Source organism: Pseudophryne corroboree, chromosome 3, assembly GCF_028390025.1.
Source record: "Pseudophryne corroboree isolate aPseCor3 chromosome 3, aPseCor3.hap2, whole genome shotgun sequence".
NCBI classification, from domain to species: domain Eukaryota; kingdom Metazoa; phylum Chordata; class Amphibia; order Anura; family Myobatrachidae; genus Pseudophryne; species Pseudophryne corroboree.
The window spans coordinates 384,691,393-384,713,747 of record NC_086446.1 but is presented as its reverse complement, the minus strand read 5'-3'; the positions used below and the strand labels follow the sequence as shown (position 1 = coordinate 384,713,747).

Genomic DNA, 22,355 nt, shown 5'->3' with positions numbered 1-22,355 from the left:
TTTACAGAAATCTCACCCCGGTGAAATATTAGGCTTAATGAGACGTAGTGAAAGATAATAGGCTTAATAATTTGGAATTATTTGGGTTTTTGCAAATGCTGCACGGCCATGCCTTGATCTTGTCTCAGTGTGATAGACGTAACCTTGCTAATCCAATCTGCCTGTCATTTTTCTTATTTCACCGGATGGATCTTTAACTAACTATAGGCACAGGGCCTGCTCTACTGATTATTCCTCCTTAGATCTGAAATATGGAAATATATTAATTAGACTTCATCAATTCTCAGACACCTCATCAAACACAGAGAATATTTCAGATGGTGTATGACTGTGGTGGCCTTTTTCTTTGAAGCAATATGAAAGTACTGTAGGTAGATGGAATACTTTTTCTGATGGCCTTTTATTAGAACCACATATGGCTGCAATTATAAGGTTTGCAGCCAGAAACTGAAATAGAAACTTTGCCTCAAATGTACTTCGTACTATTTCAGATGAAATGCCAGCATGTGATGTTAGTTTCCCTTCGAAGCAATGTTTATAATGGACTTACGTATTGCAAGTGTTTCTAGGATAAAACCATCAATACCAGGTCTCCTGTATCTTTGTAAGCATAATATTGTGTAGGCCCCCCTTGTGCTGCCACAGCAGCTCTGACCCATTAAGACACAGACTCGCTCCACAAGATCTCTGAAGATGTTCTGTGGTATGGGGCACTAAGATGTTAGCAGCAGATCCTTTAAGTCCTGTAAGTTGCGTGGTGGGGCCTCCATGGTTTGTACTTGTTTTTCCAGCACACCGCACAGGTGCTTGATTAGATTGAGATCTGGGGAATTTAGAGGCAATTCAAAAACTTGAACTTTGTCATGTTCCGGTGACCATTCCTGAAGAAAGTTTGCAGTGTGGCAGGGCACATTATCTTGCTGAAAGAGGATACTTTAAAAAATAAATAAAATAATATTTATTTATTATTAATATATATATATATATATATATATATCCCTCCAATGGCGGCACTCAAAGGTTCAAGTAAAAATGACACAAGTCGGCTGTTTTAAGGCAACGTTTCAGCGCCGTTCAGCGCTTTTATCAAGCCAATTGGCTTGATAAAAGTGCTGAACGGCGCTGAAACGTTGCCTTAAAACAGCCGACTTGTGTCATTTTTACTTGAACCTTTGAGTGCCGCCATTGGAGGGATATATTACGTGGAGCTGTGCAGGCTTACATGTGGAAGGCACCGGGTGCAGCATGTGATTTATGTCAGCGGAGTGCCGGAGTTGGAGTAATATATATATATATATATATATATATATATATATATATATGCGTATGACCGGCACTCCAACTAAAATGTATATAGATACCTGGGTGCCCTCCCGTGGCACTACAAGGCCCAGAAGACAGCACAGATTGGTGGGCGGCACTCCAAGGATTTGTAAAGAAAAGCAGCTACACAAGCTAAATAACTTAGCAGTTAGAAGTTATTTAGCTTGTGTAGCTGCTTTTCTTTACAAATCCTTGGAGTGCCGCCCACCAATCTGTGCTATATATATATATATATATATATATATATATTTATTTATTTATTTATTTTAAGTATCCGCACTCATATAAATTAACCGGCAGCTGTGTGGTGCTCCATTAGGATTCAAAAAGATCAATCAATACCATAATGAGAACAGTTTTGAATAGGCACTCACTGTCAAGGAACGACATTTTGATTGAAGTAGACCATACAAAAGTACAAATGTGCATAGTTTGTCAACGTGACGTTTCAGTCCACAAAAGACCATCGGGACCAGCAACAATGTATCCTATCACCATAGCAGCAGGAGAGCAGACTGCTTCATCACCACGTGTGTATATATGTGTGTGTATATATGTGTGTGTGTGTGTGTGTATATATATGTGTGTGTGTGTGTGTGTATATATATATATATGTGTATATATATATATATATATATATATATATATATGTGTGTATATATATATATATATATATATATATATATATAGTGTGTGTGTGTGTGTGTATATATATATATATACTGCTCAAAAAAATAATGGGGAACACTAAAATAACACATCCTAGATCTGAATGAATTAAATATTCTTATTAAATACTTTGTTCTTTACATAGTTGAATGTGCTGACAACAAAATCACACAAAAATTATCAAAGGAAATCAAATTTATTAACCCATGGAGGTCTGGATTTGGAGTCACCCTCAAAATTAAAGTGGAAAAACACACTACAGGCTGAACCAACTTTGATGTAATGTCCTTAAAACAAGTCAAAATGAGGCTCAGTAGTGTGTGTGGCCTCCACGTGCCTGTATGACCTCCCTACAACCCACACAAGTGGCTCAGGTAGTGCAGCTCATCCAGGATGGCACATCAATGCGAGCTGTGGCAAGAAGGTTTGCTGCATCTGTCAGCGTAGTGTCCAGAGCATGGAGGCGCTACCAGGAGACAGGCCAGTACATCAGGAGACGTGGAGGAGGCCGTAGGAGGGCAACAACCCAGCAGCAGGACCGCTACCTCCGCCTTTGTGCAAGGAGGAACAGGAGGAGCACTGCCAGAGCCATGCAAAATGACCTCCAGCAAGCCACAAATGTGCATGTGTCTACTCAAACGATCAGAAACAGACTCCATGAGGGTGGTATGAGGGCCCGACGTCCACAGGTGGGGGTTGTGCTTACAGCCCAACACCGTGCAGGACGTTTGGCATTTGCCAGAGAACACCAAGATTGGCAAATTCGCCACTGGCGCCCTGTGCTCTTAACAGATGAAAGCAGGTTCTCACTGAGCATATGTGACAGATGTGACAGAGTCTGGAGACGCCAAGGAGAACGTTCTGCTGCCTGCAACATCCTCCAGCATGACCGGTTTGGCAGTGGGTCAGTAATGGTGTGGGGTGGCATTTCTTTGGGGGGGCCGCACAGCCCTCCATGTGCTCGCCAGAGGTAGCCTGACTGCCATTAGGTACCGAGATGAGATCCTCAGACCCCTTGTGAGACCATATGCTGGTGCGGTTGGCCCTGGGTTCCTCCTAATGTAAGACAATGCTAGACCTCATGTGGCTGGAGTGTGTCAGCAGTTCCTGCAAGACGAAGGCATTGATGCTATGGACTGGCCCGCCCGTTCCCCAGACCTGAATCCAATTGAGCACATCTGTGACATCATGTCTCGCTCCATCCACCAATGCCACGTTGCACCACAGACTGTCCAGGAGTTGGCGGATGCTTTAGTCCAGGTCTGGGAGGAGATCCCTCAGGAGACCATCTGCCCCCTCATCAGGAGCATGCCCAGGCGTTGTAGGGAGGTCATACAGGCACGTGGAAGCCACACACACTACTGAGCCTCATTTTGACTTGTTTTAAGGACATTACATCAAAGTTGGATCAGCCTGTAGTGTGTTTTTCCACTTTAATTTTGAGGGTGACTCCAAATCCAGACCTCCAGGGGTTAATAAATTTGATTTCCATTGATAATTTTTGTGTGATTTTGTTGTCAGCACATTCAACTATGTAAAGAACAAAGTATTTAATAAGAATATTTCATTCATTCAGATCTAGGATGTGTTATTTTAGTGTTCCCTTTATTTTTTTGAGCAGTGTGTGTGTGTGTGTGTGTGTGTGTGTGTGTGTGTGTGTGTGTGTGTGTGTGTGTGTGTGTGTATATATATATATATATATATATATATATATGTATGTATGTATGTATGTATACACCATAATGCATTACCCAGAATTCCCTATCACAGAACAATTGCATCATGGGAACTAAAAATTCAACATACCACCAAACCATCAGTTAGACACAATTTCTAATATATCAAGGTAGTATCCCTAAAGTCAGCGCTAATGCGCTGAATCCATGCTGACAGAGATAATAAAAATAATCAATGTTGGTGATGGTGCGTGTTGGTGATGGTGCTTGAGTCTGCTCTCCTCCTGCTCTGGTGATAGGATACATTGTTGCTGGTCCTGATGATGGTCCTTTTGTGGACCGAAATGTCACGTCGACAAACTATGCACATTTGCACTTTTGTATGGTCTGTAAGTAATTAAAAAGACTATTGCTTATACTTCAATTAAAAATGTCCTTCCTTCACAGTGAGTGCCTCTCTCTCTCTCTCTCAATAGGAACAGTGTGCTGCATATGAACTAGGGGTGTTAAGCTATTAAGCCCAGGAAAGTCATGCATTTGGTGGAAAATGTGTGTCTTACCTGCTTGTTTCTTCTCTGCAGCCTGGCACAACTGGAGGCATGTGACTGATCAAATCAGAGCAGCTGTGATGGAACTTCTTTAAGAAGGCAAGGTGGGAGTGTCGTTTGCCTGTCAGTCTGGGAGAGGGAGGAAGAGTCTAAGGTATAAAAGATTGTCTGGGCCATTTATCTGTACGACCGAGACTTTGAAGCTGGCCGGTGACTAAGGAGTAGATCTCCGTTATTGTCAGGGCCATGAACATTTACTGTGTAATGCAGTGATTTTCAACCTTTTTCAACTCGCTGCACACTGAAAAGTTTTTCAAATTGCCAAGGCACACCATTGTCCCCCACAAGAAAAAAAACACACACATTGTCCCCCACAGAAAAAAACAATTATATTGACTGGCCCCCACAGAAAAAAACAATCACATTGCTCCCTATAGAAAAAAATAACACACATTGGTCCCTATCTCTCATCTGTAGCGGGAGCTCCTTGTTGTCCCTGTCCCTCATCAGCTGGGGTTGTACAGTCACACTCGCGCTGCAGAGCATTGAGCAGTGTGTGGGGGCATGCTGACTGGCTGGGAGATGGACATGCAGGCGAGCTGGGGGGCTTGCAGGGTGGCTACATACTATGATATCACGCTGCTGCGTCTCCATACGTCACGGCTGCAGCATGCCGGATACGCCTAGGAGAGCCCATATATTTATTTTCTTAACTGCCACCATTATCAGTTCCCAGGTGCACCAGCCTGATCTTTGCTGCAAGGCATATTTACGCCTACGTATAACTCTGCATAACCCGCAATTGCGTCAACACGCCATTGTTCCTGTCGATTTGCACCCCTTCCGCTGCAAGTGCAGAGTTTTGCATAATCTCCTGGCGTTGCATACTCACAGATTTGGAACACGCAAGATCCGTCCATAAAACGGACTTGCATCAGCTATGAATATGTCTGTCTTTTCCAACATACTATTTATATTGTAAGCTCTGTGGCAGGGCTGACAAAATTCCTCTCACGTACTTTTTTCCTTGTCTGCAGCATTATATTGACATTACATGCAAATCCATGTGTGTATCTGACCTTACAGCAACCACAGACATGTAAGCAATATTGGTTAATATTAAAAAACCTGGACTCTCATAGGCCAGCAGTGTCTGCAAATGCACCTGTCACTCATTGCAGCCTATGGACCATGGATGACTGATGCCCCTTTATTACTGATATACTGTATATAGGGGACATGGCACAGGAGTGCAGGGTTGCAGGGGACTCCCGGGTTGTGGGTGACACAGTAACCCTGTCACCCCCGGCTACACAGTGTGACTAGTGTGACGTCAGGCGGTGACAGAGCCCGGCCGTTGCCAAGGTGACCGGGCTGACTGGAAGCCGCGTGGATCCCTGGCCAGGCTGGAATGCAGGAAGCCGGTCACATGGTGCGGCGGCCGCCTGTGTGTGTTGCACAATGCCGGCTCTTCCTGTCATCTCAGGCAGCACCTGACTCCTGTGTAATCCCTGTGTGTGCACTTGTCAGGCCAGGACTGCTGCAGAACACGCTGCTGCATCTTCATAGGTCACGGCCGCGGTGTGCCTGAGCCACCTTGGAGTCTGTGCTGCCAGGCCATTCTGTTGAACTGAAGCTGAAGGCAGCTCTGACTCCGATGACTCTAAACAAATTAAATATATATATTTTAGTGTATGTATGTATGTATATATGTGTGTGTGTATATATATATATATATATATATATATATATATATACACATATACATACGTATATACAATACACGTGTACAGTGTGTATATATAATGAATATATCATTTGTAGGTTTTTAAAACCGGTTGAGCGATTCGTGCTGTTGTAGTGTTGAGAGGTATAGCAGATCTGTCAGGATTTCTCCTGCATTTGCTAGAAAGGAGAGGCGATATGATACTAGACACATTAAGGGATTTGAGCTGGGTGATTTGCATAGAAGGGAGATATGGGAATCGTAGAGCCTGTACTTTGAGGCCAGTGATTTAGATTTTTACATATTTTGTGATGATGGGCTTACCAGTGACGTGCAGTCAGGGGAGCCACTGCCTCCCCTATCATTAATGATTACAATATTGCAAAGAAGATACTTATGACACACATTCTGCCTCACCACACGCCACTGGGGCTTACATTTGCTGAAATATTATGAGCGTTTTGAGTAATGGTAATATTAAGCTCACAACTTTTAATTATTGTCAAATGATGTTTTTCGTCTTGATTTTTTTAAAGCAGGATAAAGTTGTAATATGTAATATTGCGGCTCATTCCAATTAAGGGGCATAATTGTTGGCACTGCCCGATTCAGTTAGCTGAAGGAGCACTATGCGCTAATCCCCAGAGGCAGGTTTTTCCTTGCAGTTTCAGGAGTTGCAAAGAAAAATCTGCATTAAATGTATCCCTCTGCATTTAACGCATGGTGAAACCCATTGGTTCCACATTTTATGCAGAATTAGTGGGTTTCCGCAGATTACTAAAGTTTTTACTGTGCGGGGAAAGGCTAAATAATTGACTAGCTCCAGGTGTTAAACTGGATTCAGCTGCCTATATACAGTACGCTATCATTTAGACTGCCTTTGGTGGATTTGAGAGCAAATTCTATGTGTGGCCGTGGTCTGTCCGTCTGTGTGTGTGTCTCTGACCATGCTGTAAGAGCTTTGTAAAGACACAGAACTACTACTATCTTCTGTATCAGTGGTTCCCAAACTTTTTTGAATCATGGCGCCCTAGAGTATTAGAATTTTTTTCACAGCATTAAATTAAGTAAATTATTAAATTAAGTAAATTATGTTTATATGCCATCCTTAAATTCTGTTGTGTGGTGAGGGACAAAATTTGCTTCTGTTTGTCCACATACTTTATGACTGACGGCCACCAGCATAGGCAAATGCAGGAGGGGGGGGGGGGGGGGGGGGGGTTCCGGTTGCTCAGAAACTCCTTTCCTCTTGGAATGTGGCTCAGATTATGACAACAATAGCAATGGTATATAATACGATTACTACAGAGGCCACCACATAATGCACTTTAATGGACCTAGCAGAGCTGCTGCACATGCTTAGTGGTAGCAGCTTCTTCTACCAAGTTTGCTGTGTGTGGATCTGAGTTTTCATGCAGTACACTGGACCAGAGAGTAGCTACAGTACCAGGAAGAAGAGACAGGAGCCTTACCATGAGGTGGGAGAATGTGTGTTTAGAAAATGTAGTACTGGTTCTACTATAATTGTGTAGATATTTATAGCGTTTAAGAACCTATGCCCTAGACCATCTATTGTGTTAAATATTAATACTGTGTATTCCATACATTGCCCAGTGTATAAAAATACCAATGTTATAGGTCCAGGGTCATTACTAGGTTCCTGTACTGCTTCCCCAGACTCATGCACTTGCTCCAATGTTCCACAGAGTGGGAGATTGTGGACTGTATTTAGAAACCCCCCTCTAGAAATTCTGCATTTGCCACTGACCAGAACTGGTTTTTGCTATTAATTGTCCATAATTTGAATTGGCCCTGGACCACCAACACAAGGCACCCCTGCAAGTGCCCTGAGGCACCCCAGTGTGCCACGGCGCACAGTTTGAGAGCCACTGGTCTATATACTTTAGCAAAGGAGCAAAGTGGTATGGAGAGCAGAATTTTGTAGTGTCTTTATAAATGTTTTTGAAAAAAATGGATTGTGTAGCAATAAAATATTTAAAAAATGCAGCCTCTACTTAAACAGGAAAATATCTTCTTATGCTTTCAGTGATAAACCACCACAAGGTTTTTGTCAAAACTGGGCGCTTTTTTTTTAGATGTATATGTTTTCTTCAGTGATGGGGACATCTTAATAGATATTAAACGGAAAACAACAAACCTGGGGACTGATCCAAATTTGTACTCGAACCCATAGGTGTAGATATCGCGGGTGCGGCTGCTACAGGGCCCGGCCAGTCCTCACAGGGCTTGCCTCTCCCACTATACCCAATCAACTGCACCATGCCTGGCATGCTGGGAGGGAGTGACAACCATATTCCACTCCTCCCAGCATCAAAGAGACACTGACCACGCTGGTACGAGTCCGCTACCAGTGATCACCTCAGAGAAGCCGACGACAGGGAAAGGTAAGTGCTTAGTATCTGTCCCCTGCCTCTCGTTCCCCCGTAGTACAGACTACAGAAGAGCCCTCAAACCTCACATAAGGAGGGGATGTACTGTATGCTGTGCGGGGAGGGTTGTTTGCTAGGAGATCCCTGCATAGATGTAGCTGGTTCGGGGTTGTTTGCGCGTGTGCAGAATTGGCCCTGTGTGATCACTTCCAGTCCCCCTTTTAGCCATAGCATGATTGACCATTTTGCCCCGTTTTGTATGCATGCCGAGCCTGACTTCCTAGATCTGGCTTGGGTGTTCCTATGGCTAAACGGAGTAAGCTTCAGCTTACGCAGACTGACTGACTGAGGGCTGCGACCATCGCAACCAATGGTCGTGATTAACTGATTCTGCATCTTCAGACACAGCATTCGAATCGCAGGTGCTGACAAGAGACGTCTACTTCCTACAGACTCCTCCTGCAGCATCTTGCTGGTTGGATGAAAATGAAAATCTGGTAATGGATGAGAGCAAATGACAATCGACCATTCGCTCTCAAACACTGAAAAATGGACAAAACCTGTCGTTCAGACAAATTGTTTAAATCATGGCTTTAACCAATTTGTATGAATTAGTTTTTGTCCATTTTCCAGTATTTGAGAGCAAATGGTCAATTGTAATTTCCCCTCATCCATGATCAGATTTTCATTCCAACCAGCCAGATCTGACAGATAATTGTATAGTGTATGCCCAGCTGTATAAAATATTTGTAGTTCGGTATTGCATGGCGATTTTCCCGTGGCTGTGCAATACCAACCACATCAGAGTCAGTCCCATAGTGCTCTAAGGGGTCTATTTCCTAAGCCTTGGACGGAGATAAAGTATCAGCTAATCAGCTCCTAACTGCCATGTCACAGGCTGTGTTTGAAAAAATGACAGTTAGGAGCTGGTTGGCTGGTACTTTATCTCCACACACATTATCTCCATCCAAGGCTTAGTAAATAGACCCCTAAGTGCACTATATTCAGTAAGGATTGCAATTTCTGCTAAAAAAGCAATTGCTGCGCTAAAATAGTTGCCGTCCAGAAATAGAGAAAAAACGCCCACTGCAGGAATTGCTAATGCATCGCGATATGCGGGCTGATCACAAAACCATACGCATTTCCCAGAACATCAAAGATTTATCCTATCTGCACCAGGCAAAGTCATCCACAGTTCTTGCGACACAAGAGGCTGGAAGTGGTTATCGCGGACGTCAGAGGCCCTCCTTAAAAACGCTTGGGCACGCCTGCGTTTTTTTAGACACACCCAGAACGTTAGGTTTCCACCCAGAAACGCAGGCTTTCTGTCAGTCAAACAGCGGCTGTATTGCGATCACGATGTATATGCAATTTCCGTCACTATTTTTTTATTTGCGCGTGCGCAGTGCGAACGCTGCTCATGCACAGTCGTTTTATAATCGGCTGGATTGCAAAATTTTGCAATCCTTACTGAATGAGGTCCTAAGTGCAGGATGTCTCATGTTTTTCTAATTGTTCACCCGGGTTCGGTATGATTTAGCGCCGCTCGGGATGTCGAATGTCATCGTGCCGAAATCGGCATCCCAGGCGGTGGAATGCTGGCAGGGGGGTGAGCACAACTATGCCTTTTGCGGGCTCGCTGCACTCGTCACAGGTTCTATTCTCCGTCTATTGGTGTCGTGGACACCCATAGAGGGGGAACCACCTACCTCGCCGGTATACCGGCGACTGTATGGTGCCCCCGCCTTGATCCCCGCATCTGTATTGTGACCGCCGGGATCCCGACTGTCTATTCTAACCGCATACTGTTCACCCAAGTGATAGGTTATAAAGAAAAGTAGCCAGTCACTTTGGGTAAACATACTGTACTATATATAATATATTAAATCGTAAAGCTCTTGCCTACATTTAAATCTTAAAATGATTGCCTATATTTATGTACCGCAGGCAGGTGCATTTATATTTTAAAGCCAGTAATGCACTAATTATCCACAGATTGGCACCATTCAGTTAATGACACGACCTCTGAAGATGTCACTAACTGTATATTTTGAGAAAATGCAAAGAAAACAATGTGGATTTATAAGAGGAATAAATATATTTTACACTGGCAGGGCAGTAGATGTCAGGACACGCTTATAGCATAAATACTACTAATTTTATATCAATAATAAAACCTCAAAATCAATAAATCATAGCACCATAAAGTATAGAATTAAACCCTTATAAATCGTTTACCACGCTGATAAAAGAAGAAAAAAAAAAGCAATATAGGATGGCTATTTTTTGATTGTTCAACTAATAGGCTCCAATAGGGAGTATATGAAAGTCCTGGATGGTCTAGTGAAACTACAGGTACATGCCCCAAATTGTGGTATCAGACCAGCAAGTGTATGGGGACTGCAGTAATTACCAGATGCTTGCTCCAGCTACTGTAGAAAAGTCTCAGGTCCGGGAGAAACAAAGGTGGCCACCCATTTAGTGAATGTGTTGCGTAGCGCTTTATAAAAGAGCCTTCTATCTACGCCATTAGATGTCGTAAACAGATTTATGCATATGGTCGGCATTCTCGCATGAGCGTGCTTCCGCAGCCTTCATCCGGAACCAGAGACTATGCAGTGGCAGATTCTCAGGAGTCTTTTGAAAAAAGTGAGACTCCTCCAATGAGATGCAGTTTAAATGCCGACTGACAGGATCCCGGCGTCAAGGATACTGATGCCGGAATCCCGACAGCCGACATTATACCGACGGGCGGAATCCCGAAACTCGCCTGGAATTCCCACTCAGTTGGTGGGCCCATGCCATCAACCGAGTGGGAATAGAACCTGTCCAGGCCGGAAGTGTGGCGACCTCAGCAGCCCGCAAGGGGACACGTGGCCTCGCTGCTGGGATTCTGGCAGATGGGATGCCGCTGTCGCCATACTGATATCAGACATCCTGTCTTCCGGTATTTCATACCAGATCCCCTCCAATACCCTAGGATGTAACTCACAGGCACGGCTGTTACTGTAACCGCTGTCCTTGAGAATTACATCTGGTATATTTAGGCCCTCATTCCGACCCGATCGCACGCTGCACTTCTTCGCAGCGGTGTGATCGGGTCTGGAATGCGCATGCGCGGCGTGCGCACACGCATCGTTGCCCGTCAACATCCGTCGCCAGGCAACTACGCTGATGGCGAAGAAAGCAGTCGCAGCGGCGACCGCAAGTAGATTGACAGCAGGAGGGCGTTCCAGGGGGTCAACTGACCGGTTGAAGCCGTTTTCGGGGAGTGGTAAGAAAAACGCAGGCGTGTCCAGGCAAACAGAGGGCAGATGTCTGACGTCAAAGCCGTGATCGGCATCACTGGACCCGTCGCACAGGGTGAGTAGGTCTAGGGCTGGTCTTGTTTTATGTGAAACTTTTTTAGCATAGCAGGGCTGGACAAGCGTTCGCAGCCCTGCTATGCTACAATACACTCCCCCATAGGCGGAGATTAGTTGATCGCACCAGCAGCAAAAAGTTGCTTGGTGCAGTCAACTCTGAATGAGGGCCCTAGTGAGAAAACTTTTATATAAAAATGAAAAACTCAGCTGCGATACAGACTGTTAATAATTCCCGTACTTCTGGTATTAATACATAGGCCCCATATTGTTTTTATTTTAGGACATTGCAGATTGCTTTGTGTGGATTGATGAAAACATTTCTCTAATAAAACCATTAGCCATGTTGTAAATAAAAAAGGAAAAACACATACATTTTGCTTTCACTTAGCTTTGGAGGTTACAGTAACTGTTCTCTGTTATTCATAAATAACTTCTCCATTCCTCTGTTATAGATGAAGACTTCCTTGCGTTTAGACTGGTTATTTATTATTGCATTACAGGTATTTTTTTCATTATTATTGCCATGAGCAGAGCTCTGGATTATGTTGTTTTTGTGTTGTAAACATATGTGTAGAGCTGGCGGTTAGAAGTTCATGTGAATTGTAAATACAGGGAAAGATAATGAACACCTGTTTATGAGTTATAGTAGCAGCCCCAGGGCCTGTGCTGCTAATCTTCACTGCCTCAGACAAACACCTGTCAGTTTACTTCTGCCGCCTGTTAACCCTTGCGTTCTTGAACTGCAATCACAAAATCTTATGGGACTACAACATATATTGTAGACTTCACAACACTCTAGCGTTTCAATATTAGGCCTTCCTGAGTCTATTTGTGATACTCCCTCTTAACTGGTCACTGATCACAAAATTATGTGGAACTTAGGGGTCTATTTACTAAGCCTGGATGGAGATAAAATATCAGCCAATCCGCTCCTAACTGCCATGTCACAGGCTGGGTTTGAAAAATGACAGTTACTGTAGGAGCTGATTGGCTGGTCTCTGTCCACTTTATCTCCATTGATTTAGTAAATAGACCCATTAGTTTGTGTGGTTGGCAAGTGACCGTACACACTAGCAGATTGCGGGCATTCTAAAAAAAAAAAAAGACTTTGGACAGCCTACTAAGATTAACATTGAGCAGTTGTGGTTTTGGCACCTGTAGCTCAGTGATTAATAACATTGGCCAGATTTTGTTTATGATTTTATATCAAATTCATCTACTGTAACAGTGGATTCCTGTTTCCTGGTGTGAATTGAGTGTCTCTTGTCTGCTGTTTGAAAATGCCCCAAAATAATGTCTGATAAAAATAACCTGTATAATATTTACTCAATTAAGCCGTAAGATCTTCTGCGGCTGGATGTTTCCCGTATTAGATACAGACTGTTGCGTATGGATATGGAACGCAACTGATTTTGTAGAGCACTTTCAGACTTTCTTGGAGAGGGAATATTTGAATAGAAAATGTTCCTACTTTAGTAGCAGAATTTACTTTAATTTCTTGATGAATGTATTTGTCTGCAGCTCGGGATGGCATTGCAGATGATTTAAAGATATATAATAATTTTATTATTATTATTATTATTACTACTATTATTATACAGCAAAGTTTCTAGTCCGAACGAAATTGAATTTTAGAACTGTTTATCTTTAAATTTTTATTTATATTCTACATTATTAACTCTGCACTTGGATGTCCGAGATCGAGTAAACTGTTTGTTTGTTTGTTTGTTTTTTAATTTGTTACCAGTTATTTACATAACGCATACATATTTTGCAGCACTTTAAGGCCCGTACACACTGGTCGATGTATCGGCCGTTCTCTTGAACGGCCGATACATCGCGGGACCGTCGGCCAGTGTGTACGGGCGATACGTCTGTGAACTCAGTCGTTCACAGACGTATCGCGTCGGCCGCGCAGCACAGCCGACAGCCAATATATCTAACGATATATTGGCGCATCGCTGTGTGTGTACGGGGCGGACGGCCGACCGCCCGTACACATGCTGCGGCGGCCGGCGGTGATTGACAGCTGAACTGGGCGGGCGTGTGTACAAGCCCGCCCAGTTCATGACGTCAGTCCCCCGACGGATCGGGCAGTGTGTATGCACAGCACACTACCCGATCCGTACATAGATATATCTGCAGATCAATTGATCTGCAGATATATCTAATAGTGTGTACCCACCTTTACAGAGAATATTCACATCAGTTCCTGCCCCAATGGATCTTACAATCTGTATTCTCCACCTCATGTACACATACATTAGGGTTACCTTTTGTTGAAAGCCAATTAACCTATCAATATAATTCAGCACAGTGGAGTACCAGGAGAAAACCCATGCAAGCATGGGGAGACATACAAACTCTACACTGCTGGGGCCATGGTGGAATTCTAGCACATGACCTCAGTGCTGGGAGAGCGTAATCCTGCCCATTACATCATCTGCGCTGCCCATATTCCGTTGAGATCAGTAAAACTGTGCCACCTAATTACCCAGTATCATGAAAACTTGGTAAATAGTCTTTTCTATAGGTATTGCTAATAAATAAGGTGGCCACAATATTTAGTAATGAGTCGATTCTTTTGAACTATAGACTTTCAGAATCTATATTTCAACTCTGGTGGATAGGAATCTTATTAGTGATGTGCGCTGTAAACATTTAGGCTTTGTAATGCGTGTCCTAGCACCTGGTCTGACTGGTTCAAGCTTTTGTTATGAACACAGTGACCGGGTAGATCAGACAGAAGGGTAGGATAACAATCTACTGTAAAAGAAATGTTTGGCTCCAGACAGCGAATGAAGCTGACGAGATTAGTAGAGCCGGGGAGGATTCCAGATTGGAAACCTACTTTTTAAAATAGGATAAAGAGATATTATTATCCGAGGCCAGATGTAACTGGAGTTTAAAGATTCTTAAAATAAGAGCTGTGGGAATCTGTGTGTTGTGTGGAAACTAACCGTTAATAACACTGGGGTCTATGTACTAAGCCTTGGAGAGAGAGAAAGTCCCAGCCAAACCGCTCCTAACTGCAGGGTTACAGGTTGGGTTTGAAAAAATGACAGGGGCTGGTTGGTTGGTACTTAATCTCCGTCCATCTTATCTCTCTCCAAGCCTTCGTACATACAGTAGCCCCCATTATCTTGCATCTTCTTGAAATCCATTTTGTTAACAGAGGTAAAACCTTGAACCATATTATTTCATTTATAGAAACAATTTTGCTTCCGACTTGTCTGTTTGTGGAGGGAACGTATAAATGTTAGAATAAAAATGTGTGGTGCCATATAAATTAAGGATGATGATGATGATAATAATAATGTAATACATTGTACATTTGTATTAAATGTTGACACTTGAAGAACTAGATTGATTGTTCTCCTTGAAACTGAGTGTATTTTATATAAGATTACTAGAAAAATGAGTACCTGTCATAGGTCGATGTTTATCAGCCTTATCAGACCCGTAAGGGGGGTACACACAGAGAGATCCGTGCTTAAAATCTAAGCAATCTGACTAGATTGCTTAGATTTTAAGCACGGATTGGTCGCGTGTATGCCCCCCAGCGACAGCGATGTGCGGCCCCGCGCATCGCTATTGCCGGTGCTAAATTGAGCCTAGCAGGTTGCTCATTTCAGCGCTGTGTGAAGTGAACGGTCATCCCCCCACCTCGCCACCCCCCACCGTCATCCCCCCACCTCGCTCAGCACATCACGCTGTGCTGAGTGGGGGGAGAGATGTGTGCTGAGCGGTCTGTGTTAAGATCGCTCGGCACACATCTCTCCCGTCAGTACTGGCCTATAAATTATGTAGAAACAGCAGATTCCACATGATAGATCTATTGTTCCTATGTATCATATGCTTAACTGAGGAGATGCTGCAGATATGTCCAACATTACCAAATCAGATTACTGACATCCCCATACAATGCATGGGATTATTGCAATTATAATTTTTTTGAAGTTTGTCTACAATAGCTAATGCAATGGTTAGATTTCTTTGACCGGCCCATTTGTGTGCTTAGGTCGTGCGTGCCCAGGAACATTGGAGAAACAGATTCCAGCATAATAAACGTTTCCACCACGGTCAGCGGTGAAAGCCCTATGTTTTGCATTTGCCACAACAGCTGTATATTCAAGCAGGTGTCCCTGCATAAGTACATTGGTAAATAGTCCCCAAAAATAATTCCAAACATCTAATTATATATGGTGATAAGGATTATTACTTTCCATGGCCCCCACTGCAATCAATGATAAATAGACCCCTTTATGATATGCAGTTTTTTTTACAAAAAAATGATGATTAGCAACCAGGAGAAGTGCAAAACAAAGCAGCCTACTCTATCTATTTACCTTAGAACATCACCAACTCCAAAGAAAATTAGTAAATCAAATGAGCAGGTGAGGACACTGAATATGGTGCAGAAGTCACAATTCATAAAATGTAAAATCACCACTTTAATACATCCTTTATGTCTGTCTTCGGTTCTGAGGTGTTCCTCCTTCAAATTGATGTTTCCATTTCTTTATTTCAGTGGTTCTCAAACTCAGTCCTCAGGACCCCACGCGTTTCATGTTTTCCAGGTCACCTGGCAGCTGCACAGGTGTGTTCAATACTCACACCTTTTAAAAGATCCACAAGTGGAGCTTATTATTTGACTTGTGATTCTCTGAGAGGGCCAGGAAAAATGAACTTTTTGGAGTCCTGAGGACTGAGTTTGAGAACCTGTACTTTAACTCATGGGCATGTAAAGAGGAAAAAAATACCCAAATGTGTAGTGTGTTTCAAATAATTGATGTGCACCGTACAATAAATGTGAATAAAATGTCATGTAGTACAGAAGGTATTTTCCTCAAATCACACTAAGAAGATCAAATAAATGCGCATACCCCACTCACATGACATTTTTTTTTTTTTTTGTACTTACAAATGTTTCTTTAGATCACAGCACCAAAAGGTATATATTCTAACCGTCCATTAACTACAGCACCCACTTACACCTGGGAAATTTGTCTTTTTGTTCATAAAGATTTGTTTTCTACTTCACATACAGGTCATAAACAGGTGGGCATACCCCGCTCACACAAATGAAGTCTGTATCTCTCTTATAAAGGTATCTTTAATTTCCTTTCAGTATTTTTCCCATAGGAATTATTTCAATAAATTAATGTCTTTATCCACATGCACTGTCCCACATGAGACATATGTCACATAAAAATGTTTGTCATCTAAAACCTGTGGTTGTTACGAAATGCAAACAACTATGACATTGGGTACATGTCAGAGGTAGATGGAAAAAATGGTATCTATACATACAACCAAGCGCATACAATGAAAGGAATCTTGCTGTGGACCCAATGTTGTCTGTGGTCCTGTTCCCTGAAGGTCTCCAATGTAGTATTGTTACCCACAGTAAGAGGAAAAAATAAAGTGCATATAGTGAAGCACCATTTAAATTCAGATGATAATAAAGTGCAACTTCTTTGGCACAGTATCAAACACAATTTAATAATTCATAAAGGTAATATAATAAAAGACAAATTCATCTAAAAACATGTGTTCAGATAGCAGCATATGAAATCTTATAGCAGCATAACAGCATCCATATTGGAGGTCCTATAAAGTTCAATTATCAGAAGCAAGTAGGCATGAGCGCATAACAGTTTGTCAGTCCCAAAAAGGCAACTCCTGCACTGCAACTGATGGACCTCCGCAGTGGATCTCCCAGTCCGGTCTCAATGTAGATTAAACCAAGGCTTGAATTTGTCTTTTATTATATTACCTTTATGAACTATTAAATTGTGTTTGATACTGTGCCAAAGAAGTTGCACTTTATTATCATCTGAATTTAAATGGTGCTTCACTATATGCACTTTATTTTTTCCTCTTACTGTGGGTAACAATACTACATTGGAGACCTTCAGGGAACAGGACCACAGACAACATTGGGTCCACAGCAAGATTCCTTTCATTGTATGCGCTTGGTTGTATGTATAGATACCATTCTTTTTTCTGCACTTTTCCTAATCTTTAGGAGAGAGGTATTTTAGAGAGTTATCTCCGGGTGTCTGTTCTGATCAAGCTGCTCATTGTGCGCACTCTAGACAGATTCTACATTGTTTTTCTTGTTCTATCGGATGGAAAAAATGTTTAACACCTCTTTACAGTCCGGACTCCACCAAGTGCAGCAAAAGACGTACTTCAACTTTGTAGATCCCAACCAAAAAACACCAATGACACCCACCTCCTCTGTCAACGCAATTTCGATTCCATAGAATCTTTCTCAAGACATTTCTTGACATGACTTGTCTCTAATTTTTTGGTTCCTAAACTTGGTGACACAGGACACCTGCAGGCAGGGGCGGATTGCAAGTTAAAAACCATTGGGATGTTTCCTGGGAGGCCGACAGGATTGTGAGCCCGGTTGCCTTAAGTGGCTCTGCTCCCAGTAGTGCATGGCCCCGCCCCACTTACCATAGTCAACTTTCGTTATTTTGACGGGCACTATCAGGCAGCCCGCCAACGCCTGTCAGCGGCCCACAGCTTGGAGGAGCTCTGTGCTTCACGTGAAGAGACTGTCTTCTCGTGAGACTGAGCTCCTTCGGTCACCCCACCCAACCCAAACAGAACTGTGCCACAGACACAGGCAGCCTCAGGAGAGCCGCGGCCTGCACTGGGAGAGCGAGCAACACCGCTCCCCAGGGGGTAAGTTAAATTAATTTTAGATATGGTTTGGTCAGGTGTAAAACTGCAGCATATTATGGGCTCTCTGCTGCCTTGCTTACTTCATGTGTCAGGGCCCCCCCTATAAATAGAGTAGATATAGGTGTATCTATATTAATACCATTAAACACAATATAAATATGCAGCATTCAACAGATGGAGTTAGTTCTGGCTGAACTGTCCCGTAATTATAGGACAACCTGCCGCCTGCTTCATAACCCGAGCTTCACTTTCTAACATCTCCTAATGATTAGTGTTGAATGCACAAGATAATTAATAAGATGTATTTAATTGATCTATATTTCTCAGTCATCCATAGCGGATACTGGAGTTGCTGTTTACAATGGGGGTATAGATGTGGTCCGAGAGCGATTCACAGAAATGCAGAATTAAAAGCATTTTATTTATGTGAAAAGAAGCGTATTATAAAATGTTGGGCACCACCTATGTTTTAATTCTGCATTTATATTAATCAGCAATTTATCAGGCAGTTCATAAGGCAAAGTGTATGCCAGCAATAATAGCATAAAACCTGTCTTCTGGTTTGACAGAGAGTTAATTACATATAATAATGTTTCAGATTGTTTAAGAAATATAAACATTGGTTATAGTTGTCACTGCTTTATCATATGAATTATTATTTCAAAGCAGCATTTTATAATACATGTTAGCAGGAAGTCCTGACTGAATCTGTGATAGGCAGAAAGTGGTCTATTTACTAAGCCTTGGAGAGAGATAAAATGGACAGAGATAAAGTACCAGTCAATCAACTCCTAACTGTCATCTTTCAAACACAACCTGTAACATGGCAATTAGGAGCTGATTGGCTGGTACTTTATCTGTATCCACTTTATCTCTCCTCAAGGTTTTGTAAATAGACCCCTAAGGATCTAATGTGTATGTGCACCTGAGCGATTATCAGCAGACTGCATATGCGCCGTGATCGCCCTGCACATTTGTGTCAAGGTGCCTTGGCGATTCTGCTCGTAGTGAGGATTTCTTCGCAGAGTGAGTGATAGGAAGGAATGGTTTGAGGAGGTAACGGGGAGGGGCAGCAAAAACGCAGACGTGTCATGGTCGTTTTCAGGTTGTGTATATGCATTTTGATAAAAGTCTAGTGCCTAAAATGTTTAAAAGATACAGTTTGTCTTGTAGATTTTTTTTTTTGAGGAAATGTTTCAATAAGTACAGCAAATACCTTGGTGATCCAGTCCAATCACATGGGAAACACCATCAACCAATAGCTCCAGACTATGGGACTGCACTCATAGGTATTTGAAATGGAGTATTGCTAATAAATCATACAAAATTCTCCATCAATGTTTCGGTTCACAAGCACTTCTGATCCATTTGTGAATCCTATTGTGGAGGTTTCATTGCCTAAATTTTTTTTTCTGTTCCTGCTATACCATTATGGTTGTTGCATGACCATTTGTATATACAATTCCAATCTCTTATTCGGTCCTGCCTTCATTACTGAACTACCCCTGATGAAGTTGATTAGACGAAACGCGTAGGTTCTGTCAGCCATGAGTTATTAATCCAGTTTGTGAAGATTCTCCCTTTTGAGCTCACACCTTGTTAAGGTGAGGGAGGATCTAATCTACCATCATCATATTCTGGACATTTCTCACTGATATACAAATTTTTATCTCTGTACAACTTTTTAATGTGTATATTTAAAACCTGTGTTAATAAACTAACAACTGGTATTAATTGGCCTTGGGCCTTTTGTTTGGGTGATTCTCTGGTGAGGGAATATCTGTTTCAGGATCCTGGAAAACAGTATTTATAAGAATTCTCCAGTTTGCAGTCTATACCTATTGGGGCTATCTCGGAAGATCAATGAAATAATATTCAACCAAAATAGCGCACTTGGTAATTGTGCTTTTATTCTATGTTTATGTGAGATTTGTCAACAGAGATCTCTCCTGTAGTGCTGCTTCTGCTCTGGCGCAAGTTAAGGCTATTGTGTGTGTGTGTGTGTGTGTGTGTGTGTGTGTGTGTGTGTGTGTATGTATATATATGTGTGTTTATATATATATATGTGTGTGTGTGTGTGTATATGTATATATATATGTGTATATGTATGTATGTATGTATATATATATATATATATATATATATATACAGGTCGAGTATCCCTTATCCAAAATGCTTGGGACCAGAGGTATTTTGGATATCGGATTTTTCCGTATTTTGGAATAATTGCATACCATAATGAGATATCATGGTGATGGGACCTTAATCTAAGCACAGAATGCATTTGTTACATATACACCTTATACACACAGCCTGAAGGTAATTTTAGCCAATATTTTAAAGAACTTTGTGCATTAAACAAAGTGTGTCTACATTCACACAATTCATTTATGGTTCATATACACCTTATACACACAGCCTGAAGGTCATTTAATACAATATTTTTAATAACTTTGTGTATTAAATAAAGTTTGTGTACATTGAGCCATCAAAAAACAAAGGTTCCACTATCTCACTCTCACTCAAAAAAGTCCGTATTTCGGAATATTCCGTATTTCGGAATATTTGGATATGGGATACTCAACCTGTGTGTGTGTGTGTGTGTGTGTGTATATATATATATATATATATATATATATGTGTGTGTGTGTGTGTGTATGTATGTGTGTGTGTGTGTATATATATATATATATATATATATATATATATATATATAAAATACTTGTGGTCAGTCCGGCACTCCTAACACGATAAGTGAAGTGGTACATGGTATGGATACAGGAACAGAAAAAACAGTAGCGCTCTGGGACTTTTGATGACAAAAAGTTGTGTATTACAGCATTACAAACAATGTAGGTACCAACGTTTTGGGGTCCTTTGTCAAGGTGGCTACGGGCCCCGAAACGTGTGTGTGTATATAATAAATATATATATATATATATATATATATATAAAATAAGGTTGACATTTTTGTCTGTCTGTTCGCTCTGACATTACGCAAAGACTACTAGCTAAATTTAGATGGCGTTTTCACTATTGTGTAGCTTAGTGACCTACAAAGAAATGTGTATGATCTCGATGTGACATCAGGGTGAGGAGCAATAATAAGAATTTACTTACCGATAATTCTATTTCTCGTAGTCCGTAGTGGATGCTGGGGACTCCGTAAGGACCATGGGGAATAGCGGCTCCGCAGGAGACTGGGCACATCTAAAGAAAGCTTTAGGACTATCTGGTGTGCACTGGCTCCTCCCCCTATGACCCTCCTCCAAGCCTCAGTTAGGATACTGTGCCCGGACGAGCGTACACAATAAGGAAGGATTTTGAATCCCGGGTAAGACTCATACCAGCCACACCAATCACACTGTACAACTTGTGATCTGAACCCAGTTAACAGCATGATAACAGAGGAGCCTCTAGAAAAGATGGCTCACTACAGCAATAACCCGATTTTTTGGTAACAATAACTATGTACCAGTATTGCAGACAATCCGCACTTGGGATGGGCGCCCAGCATCCACTACGGACTACGAGAAATAGAATTATCGGTAAGTAAATTCTTATTTTCTCTAACGTCCTAAGTGGATGCTGGGGACTCCGTAAGGACCATGGGGATTATACCAAAGCTCCCAAACGGGCGGGAGAGTGCGGATGACTCTGCAGCACCAATTGAGAGAACTCCAGGTCCTCCTGAGCCAGGGTATCAATTTTGTAGAATTTTACAAACGTATTTGCTCCTGACCAAGTAGCTGCTCGGCAAAGTTGTAAAGCCGAGACCCCTCGGGCAGCCGCCCAAGATGAGCCCACCTTCCTTGTGGAGTGGGCATTTACAGATTTTTGGCTGTGGCAGGCCTGCCACAGAATGTGCAAGCTGAATTGTACTACAAATCCAACGAGCAATAGTCTGCTTAGAAGCAGGAGCACCCAGCTTGTTGGGTGCATACAGGATAAACAGC

The 22,355-nt window shown here is 42.2% G+C and overlaps 1 protein-coding gene and 1 long non-coding RNA gene across 9 annotated transcripts in view; one reads left to right on the top strand and one right to left on the bottom strand.

The window, feature by feature from the left end:
* The window catches only part of TANC2 (tetratricopeptide repeat, ankyrin repeat and coiled-coil containing 2), a 1,023,243-nt gene that overhangs the window by 255,820 nt on the left and 745,068 nt on the right, over positions 1–22,355 (top strand). Inside the window, exon 1 of one of the 6 annotated variants that reach the window (XM_063960010.1) lies at positions 4,296–4,370. The exons of the other annotated variants lie outside the window; for them this stretch is intronic. The gene's annotated coding sequence lies outside the window, so the exon portion shown is untranslated. Of the gene's footprint in view, positions 1–4,295; positions 4,371–22,355 lie in introns of those variants that run through there. 6 annotated transcript variants of the gene reach the window in all.
* The window catches only part of LOC135055673 (uncharacterized), a 261,242-nt gene that overhangs the window by 180,139 nt on the left and 58,748 nt on the right, over positions 1–22,355 (bottom strand). Inside the window, exons 3-4 of one of the 3 annotated variants that reach the window (XR_010243789.1) lie at positions 4,229–4,345; positions 384–823 (exon numbers count right to left, since the gene is read on the bottom strand). The exons of 1 other annotated variant lie outside the window; for it this stretch is intronic. This is a non-coding gene — a long non-coding RNA (uncharacterized LOC135055673). Of the gene's footprint in view, positions 1–383; positions 824–4,228; positions 4,346–22,355 lie in introns of those variants that run through there. One more of the 3 variants, XR_010243788.1, reaches the window with a different exon arrangement.